Raw genomic sequence first — 9,234 nt, 5'->3', positions numbered from 1 at the left:
TCTTAACACATTGAAGGAAAAGAAAGGCCCTGTGGTTGAGACACAAAAGCCACAGAGAAAGTGGAGCCAGATGAGGTTGCAGAGCTAAGCAGAACTTCAATCATGTGAGCTTCTAAGGCTCATTGCATTAAAAGTAATGGCAAAAACCACAATTAGGTTTGCACCAGACTAATAAGACAAATCCAGGCTCAATTTAATTACAAGGTGAAATTCAATGGTGTTTTAATCTGAGAGATGAAATATGGTAACAGGACTATTTATCTATATTCCTGATATGGAAACTAATTGTATGATAAGCATATGGATCCTAGGCCATGTTCACTGGAATCAAGGCCCAAGTTAGTGAGGGGGAATGTGGAAAACACGACCTATTAATTTCTTGGGGTAAGGGTTTGCAAAGAGTAGATTGGATTGGAAGAACATTGATCAAGAAGAAAGTGTGGACTGAGCTGTGCATGACTCTTAACCTGGTAGGAAACCAGGGCACAAATTGAGGGGGGCACTGGGGTATAGGAGGGCAAAACACTGCTACAAAAACTTAGATATTTTCCTTTCCTTCCTGAAAGAATTAGTTGGAAGTGTGTTTCCTTCTGTCGATATTCTAATATTATTTACAGGATACCAGATGACGGCACTTTGGTTCCTATTGCTGGTGTAACAAATAACTGCACCCTTAGTGGCTTAACACAACGAAAATTTGTCTTACAGTTCTCAGAGATAAAATATCTGAAATGGCGACACTGGGTTAAAATCGAAGGAGACATTCCCTCTGGAGGCTTCAGGAGAAAATAGTTGTATTCGCCTTTTCAGCTTCCGGGGCTACCCACATTCTTTGGCTCCTGCCTCTGTTCTCTCATCACTTTGACCTCTGCTTCTATTGTTACATCTCCTTCCGCGTGTCCTGCCTCTTTCTTTTACTTATAAAGACTTTTGTGAGGACACTAGGCCCAGGATAATTGTCTCATTTCAGGATCCTTAATCACGTCTACAAAATCATCTTTGTCATATAAAGTAACCTAGTCACAGTTCTGGGGATTGACTGGTGGACATCTCTGGGGGACCATTACTCTGCCTGCCACAATGACACAGCCAAATTTCTGGGAATAATGGAAAAAATTGTTCTAAGCATTCAGACCTCCCTTCTCAGAAAATAGTTGATATGAAAACTACCTTCAGCAATAGTAGAAATTGGGAATATAGATTAATTATACTTAAAATAGAATAAAAAGGAAGAGATTGAAGAACACAAAAGACCAACTCAGATTTTATCTTGTAGAAAATGTGCAGGTTTCTTTCAAGGGCTCAGTAGAGGAGATCTAGGCAAGACACCCTCCATAGAGTCTGAATTAGAAGGGCAGAGTTGGCAAGAAAGGGTTGAAAGTGTCGCACCTTGAGAAAGGAAGATGCTGGTCCACATGAAATCCCACTCACTGCTGGTGGTCAGTGGGTAGCATGTGCTAGGCTGCATAAGGGAACAGTCACACCAAACTGAATGCTTCTGTCTAATTTCCAATCAACCCACTGCATGGAAATTCTTTTTCTGCCATTCATGTATGTATTGATCTATCCATCCAACAAATATTTCATCAGTACCTCCACACTTACTACAGGTTCCCTGGATACGGCGGTGAATAAAACAAGGTTTCTCCTCTCATAAAACTTATGTTCTAGATGGGAGAGAAAGACATTAGAAAACAAATAATCTGTAAGATGGTATTAGGTAGCACTAGGCTCTAAAAGGGAAAGTAACGCTCAATAAGGTAGTAGGAGGGAGAAAAGGAAAAGCAATAAGAGACATCTGAGCAGGGACATGTGAGCAGAAACCTAAAAGAGAGAAAGAGAGTTATCTAAATGGATTTTGCAGGGACATGCAGAGAGGAGAACAAGAATCAGAAGCATCTCCTTGGCATTCTCAGTGGACACTGAGGAGGCAGTATATCTGCAGAAGAGAACGCAAAGGGACAGTTGGAAGATAATGAGGTTAGGAAGGTGTCCTAGGGTGTGATCATGTAGGCCAAGCTTCTGGATTTTATTGTAAGGCTATTGGAACAGGGGAATGAGGAGATTTAATTTGCATCCTAAAAGATAAGCAGCAGTTTACCAGCTACCAGGGAGGCAGCAGAGCAAGAAAAAATAATAAAGTTAGTACTTTGTTGTTACAGGGAGTAAGTAGGGCAGCTTTAATTAGAACTCCACTTGAAGACCATAGTATTGAAGAGGAAAGAAAAAAAGTTGCTTTTGTCTATTTGTGCTGCCATAACAAAGTGCAATAGACTGGTAATTTTATAAACAATAATAATGTATTCCTCACGATTCTAAAGTCTGGGAAGCCCAGGATCAAGGCACTGACTAGACTAGTATCTGATGAGGGCAGCTCTCTGCTTCCAAGGTGGTGCCTTGTAGCTACATGTTCCAGAGAGGGGGAATATGCCATCCTCACATGGCAGAAATGACGGAAGAGCAAGAGAGCACTCACTTCAATCTTCAGCCTTTTCATAAGGGTGTTACTCCCATTCAGGAGGATGGGGCCCTTATAACTTATCACCTCCAAAAGACCACACATCTTAATACTGTTGCACTGGGGACACCATCTTTCAAACCATAGCAGAAGCGATTGTGTGTTCCTGGAGAGGAGGTGGCATTCCTCTTTAACTCTGTCCATGATTTGGAAACCTCTGTCATCAATATTCAGCTTCACTGAACAGGCTGAAAGGCATGAATGACCACACAAGCAGGCAGTTGGGCTTTTCCCTGGTGATGGTTCACTATGGAGCACATAGTCTCTTTCCTGAGACAAAGAGTAAAGCCAAAATGGAAGCAGTGGAGTCCAGGCCTAGAAAAAACGCTAGATAAGGAAAGCTAGTCAACAGCTAAGTAACTACAGGAAACACAATTTTAAAAACGTCCAGGACCAAGAATCCATTACTGGAGGAAGTATTGATGTATGAACTGCCTCAATTCTTTGGGGCACTAGAATTAACAAAAAAAAATCCTGGAATCGAAACTTACCCTAATCAATAATCATCCTGTAAACAAACAAACAAAAAGGGCTCTGGCGGTATTCAGATATGCAGTAGTGGTACCCAGGTATGATCTACCTATATTTCTGTGGGGTAACTTTATAATCAAAGGTATATCTCTTATTTTCTATAGATGACATATTTTAAAAGCACTAATGCCTATTATTTAATTTGCATCATAAAAGAAGAGCAAAGGTAACACTTAAGAGTTGTATTTGAAATAAAGATGTACTTAAGACAGTGCCTTTGTAGGACTTCCTAGCCCTTTGAGACTATGTGGATGGCTTTGCAGTATCTTTCCAGAAAACATGTACAGAAAAGTTCAACTTGCATTTCAAATAAAAGACTATTTACCTTCATACATAGACATTTACCACTGTAGTATTTTATCATATAAGGCTATAACCCTTTATTTGAAAAGATTATAACAACACTAAATATCAGACCTTACTGAATATTGCCATAGCTCTAAAAATGGTTTAAAATTTGATAAGCTAAAATAGGAAAGAATAAAACAGTGTCAACAATAACAACTCCAAAATGTAAGGCCTGCAAAGGAGAGCAGTTGAGAAAGAAACTAGAAATTCAGAAACTATAAACTAGAAAGTACAAAAGCTTTTAAAAAATACTTATCATGACTTTTTGACACCTTTTTTAAAATGTGTTCTAAGAATATAAAACAATATCAATGATCATGATAACATGGAGGTGTCATTTGGGTTTATTTTGATTTAGATTTCTCATTTGGGTTCTGTTTCCTTTTTAATACGTAATAGGTATTTGATACATATAAGTTTGAACAATACATAAGAATTTCTGTTTAGGATGTAGAAAGATGAAAGAAGGATCACTCCACCTGCACAACAAAGAATATGTGTGAAAATCTACAAATCAACTGTCATTGAACATATCTGAGAGCTGAGATCGTAAGGTGATCTGGTTTAAGTATGGTTTGCTTTTCCTTACCAAAAGTCACTTGGAAATTTGACCCCAGTTTAGTGATGTTGAAAGATGAAGCCTAATGGAAGGCATTTAACCCATGGGGCAGATTCTTCATGATTGGCTTGGTGCTGTTCTCACAGTAGTGAGTTCTCTGCCTGGTGAGACTTAATTTCCACAAGACTGGATTGTTGTAAATGCAGGATTTTGTCACTTTCCATGTGTTTTGATTCAAAATGAAATGATCAATGAAATAAAATCTCTAGCCATGTTGACTAAGAAATGAAATTAAATCTCTAGCCATATTGACTAAGAAAAAAGAAAAAAGAGGTAGATGGCAAATGTAAGGAATAAAAAAAGGGACATCACTATAGACCCTATAGATGTTATAGAAATAATAAGGAAATATGTTAAGCAACAATTTAACAAATTATATTCAATGAACAAATTTCATGACACAAACTCCCAAACTCACTCAAGAAATTATGTACATATGACATAAATATATAAATCATATATACAATTTTGTTTTACTTATATAAAACACACTTAGTATTTAATTTTATTTTATTTTATTTGATATATAAATTTATTTTTATTTTAATTGATATAAATTTTATTTTTTATTGTTAATGATATATTAAAAACTATTTGTAGTACAAATACTCCAAGAAAGAAAACGCAAACCCACATAATTCCTGACAAAATTCTACCAATGTGTAGTAAGAAGAAATAATGCCAATTTTACATAAGCTCACCTCAAATTTAAATTTAAAAGAAGAAAGAAAATGTCCAAATGTGTTTGAAGAGGTTAATATCACCTTGCTATCAAACTCAGACATAGATATTAAAAGAAAAGTACAGATCAATTTTCCTCATGAAAACAAATGCCAAAATCACAATAAAATTTTAGGTAATTGAATCCAACAATATACAAAAATATAAATCAATAGTGTTTATTCCAGGAAGGCAAGGATGGGTTGAACATTCAAAAATCAACTAAATTAATACATCAAATTAGCTAACTAAATAAGAAAACTACATGATGATCTCAATAGATGCAGAAAGAAACTTAAGAAAAGATAAATATTCATTTATCATGAAAAACTTTAGACAAACTAAGAATAAAAAGGACCATCCTCATCTGAAAATGGGTATCTATAAAAAAAAAAACTTACATCTAGCACCATACTTAGTAATGAAAGAGCAAATGTTTTCTTCCTATGATCAGAAATCATATAAAGCCAGGCTATCTGCCTTTATAACTCCATTCAGCAGAATACTAAAATTTCTAGACAATATAATAAGACAAAATATTAAAATAATATATATGTACTAAAATAAAATAAAATTTTCTTTTCCCAGAAATTCTGTTTACACAGAAAATTGTAAAGCATCTACAGAAAAAATTCTAGAACCAATTTGTGAGTTTAGCAGGTCACAGAATACAAGTCAATACAGAAAAATGAATTGTACTTCTACCTTCCATCAGTGAATAATTAGAAGTTGAAATTTTAAAAACGTACCATTCACAATAACATGAAACACATGAAACAATTGGATATGAATATCACAAAGTATGTGCAGGAGCTGTACACTGAAATGTCGAAAATCCTGATGAATGAAATAAAAGACCTAACAGTGATGTACCATATCCATGACCTGGAAAAGTCACTGTTGCTAAGATATCAGTTCACCTGCAACTCTCCACACACTCAACACAATTTTAGTAAAAAAATCCAGCAGCATTTTTTACAAAAACCAAAGATTTAACTTTAAAATTATAGGAAAATAAAAAGGCACATCTATAAGTAAATAAATAAATAAAAACAAATTTGAAGGACTCACACTACTTGATTTCTAGACCTATTATAAAATTTCTCTAGTCAAGACAATACAGTAAGAGAGTATTAATAATCATGTAGATAAAGAAAACAGAAAATAAAGGCCAGAAATATACCCACGTATTTACAGTCAATTGATTTTCAGTAAAATGCCAAGGCAATTCAATAAAGAAAAAATAGTTTTTTTTTTCAACAAAAGTGCTGAGACAATTGAATACTCATATGCAAAGACAAATGAACAAAAAACACATCAATTTCGAACTCATATCCTATACAACAATCAACTTAAAATATATCATAAACTGTAAAAATGTAAACTTCTAAATCTTCTAAATGAAAACATGAGTGAAAATATTTGTGATCTTGAGTTAGGCAAAGATTTTTAAGATACAACACCAAAAGCAGAATCCATAAAAGAAAAAAAAGTGATAAATTAGACATCATTAAACTGAACATTTCTTCCTGGGAGGACAGTGTTAAGAGACTGAAAAGACAGAAAACCCGTAGATGGGGAAAACAAGTTTGCAAATTATATATCTGATAAAGGACTTGTAGCCATTTGATATATCAAGATCCTCAAAACTCAGAAATAAGAAAGCAATGCTTTTTAAACAATGGTCCAAATATCTAAAACTTCAAATAGAAGATTTATGAATAGCTAATAAGCATATAAAAAGGTGTTCAATATTATTAGTCATTGGGGAAATGCAATCACTATCATGTGATATTACTATGCAAGATAGTACAGATATTTTGTAAAATAGTTTGACAATACATTACAAAATTGAACTATACTTAATATAGTGAGGTGTTTATCCAGGCGGAATAAAAGATTTTGTTCATACACACAAAAAAAACTGTACATAAATTGTTACGGTGGTTTTATTCATTACCTAGAAGCAACCCCTATAGTCCTCAACTGCAGAATAAATGAACAAACCGAAGTGCATATATACAATGAATACAATTGAGCAGTAATGAAGAATGAAACACCAATCCACACGACAATGTGGATAAATCCCAAATGGACTATGCTGGGTAAAAGGAGTTAGACTCAAAATGTTCCATACTATATCATTTCCTTTGTATGTCATTCTTTCAGAAGCAAAATATCAGGGCAAAAAGTAGATTCATGAATGCAGGCCAGGCCTGGGAGCAGGCTGGAGGTTGACTACAAAAGAGTTTACAGGGAGATGGAGCTGTTCTAAATCTTGATGGTTGTGGTGTTCCATGGCTGCATATGTTTGCCAAACTCTCAGAACTTTACACACACACACACACACACACACACACAAAGTCAAGTTTACTCTATGTAACTATGTTCTAATTTAAAAAATGAGAGAAAATAAATATTAAAAATAACCAAGTAGATTATTTTAATAGTGTAAATGAAAGATGTGAACCAAAAAATACATGTGGAAGAGGCTTAAAACTATTTATTTTCAATATTATTTGGTAATAATTAAATATTCATCAGTCTGAGAACGTCAAAAGTTGAAACACATACAAAAAACCTTTTATATAAAAGGCAATTATAACAATTACCCCAAAAAAGTTAGTGTATTGAGAAACATTCACAGACACACACACACACACCCAATGGTATATCAAGATATTTGAGTATTTCATACTGTTTCTGTAATATCTTTGTGTGTTAATTATTGAAGTTTTATAACAACTTCATCCAAACATGTTTTTATCTTATCCCTGCACAGATACCTAGAAGTTTCTAGTGAAGAAAGCTTAAAATGCTTTGCAAGCTAACTTCTAGGACAATCTGTTGTGTCATTAAGAGATTGGCTAGGTCACAAGATGTTTCAAAAAACAAAACGAATGCACTACACTGCAGCAAGTGTGGACTGCAATTTTTCCTGAGGCATCTTTGCACAGTAGGTCCCACTCTGAACAAAGGGATACGTCTCAGTTTGTTCTACTGCAACTAATATGTGACAAGCAGCAATTTATTTCTTGTTTGACTTTAACAAAAATCAAACCTTTTCCAGTGGGTTAAAAGGCAATTGAAACAGAGTACAACTGGCATATAATAGGGTGGGGGCTGTTAGAGACCTCAAGTTCATGACCATCTATACCACACATCAACCACAAGATCACAAAATAAGAGTCTTAAATTTTTAACTTCTGTTTTCTGATTTAAGAAATGGAGATTGGAAGAAGAAATTATCATTTCTTCATTCATTTGACAGTTATATTTTGTATATGTACTGTGCATGCACTGAGCTACAAACATCAGCATGGGCATTTTCCAAGGCTTTCCACGGCTGTGCAGCAGATGCATTCATCCAATAATAATACTCATAAGCAGATAAATGCTTGAAACAAGTTCAAAATATTCCATGAGAGTCAAGAAAGGAGGAACTGGGCCGAGACTGCGACTGAGCCTGTGGAATAAGGGGCAGGAAAACTTTCTCTGAAGACATGATATGTAAGCTGAGATCACACACACACACACACACACACACACACACACACACACAAAATAGGAAAACCTGTTACCTGATAATAGGTGGGTATTGTATAAAATTGCTTATTTTGTGCTACAAGAAGAGTACGTGGTCTCCAGCACTAATGAAATGTCTGAATTTCTGATAGGCATCAAGTAAGGAACTTTCTCCAGGAGCATCTGCAGCTTCTGTTAAAACTGTTGGATGCAGACAGAACACTAGGCTGTAAGTAACAACTGCAGGCTCACACTGGAAAAAAAATCTTTTCCTGAATATTGAGTCTTACTGCTTGCCCAGCTCTCTCCTTTCTCAAGTCATACAAAGCTTTTAGTAAAGGAAATTTCTCAACACCTAACTGGCTACAATCAATGTGTTCCACATAACTCTCCACTGTGAGGACTATAAAAATAGAATCTGAAATTTAGGCCTGGGACTCTGGGGAACAGAAACACAGATAAGTGAGAGAAAGTGTTTCCCTTTGAATTCTGATACCTGACATTTGGACCTGAAAAGTAGGTGCAAATGACAGAAAAGTAAAGCAATGTAAGAAATGAGAGCCGCACAGGGAAATGATGTCATTAAGATTTTTTCCTACTTGTTTCCCTTCTTTTTAAACGTTGACCTTGTGGTTATAAGAAGATCTTGGAGCTTTTGAATACGGTTTTCTATGCGTAAAGCTCATCTGTAGACCTGTTTATCACTGAGACTGCTTTGAACAAGTCAGGACTGAAAGAATCGTCTCTTCTCTTTACCTGATGAATCTGTGCACTCCGAGGGCAGAATTAGGGCAAGAGGACAAGACATGAAGCCAATGCTTAGCAATTCGGGGTATTTGTTTCTTTTCCCCATAGTTTCCCTCAAAATTAGTAAAAGGGCCAGCTAATGCTTTCTATCACCTTCTAAGTAACCTTCACCCTTAGGTGGATTTCATCTTTATAGGAAGGAGAAATTAGCCTCCTGGTAACTTAG

This window comes from Rhinopithecus bieti, unplaced genomic scaffold, assembly GCF_001698545.2.
Source record: "Rhinopithecus bieti isolate Rb0 unplaced genomic scaffold, ASM169854v2 scaffold_8220, whole genome shotgun sequence".
Lineage (NCBI taxonomy): Eukaryota > Metazoa > Chordata > Mammalia > Primates > Cercopithecidae > Rhinopithecus > Rhinopithecus bieti.
This window is presented reverse-complemented; position numbering follows the sequence as displayed.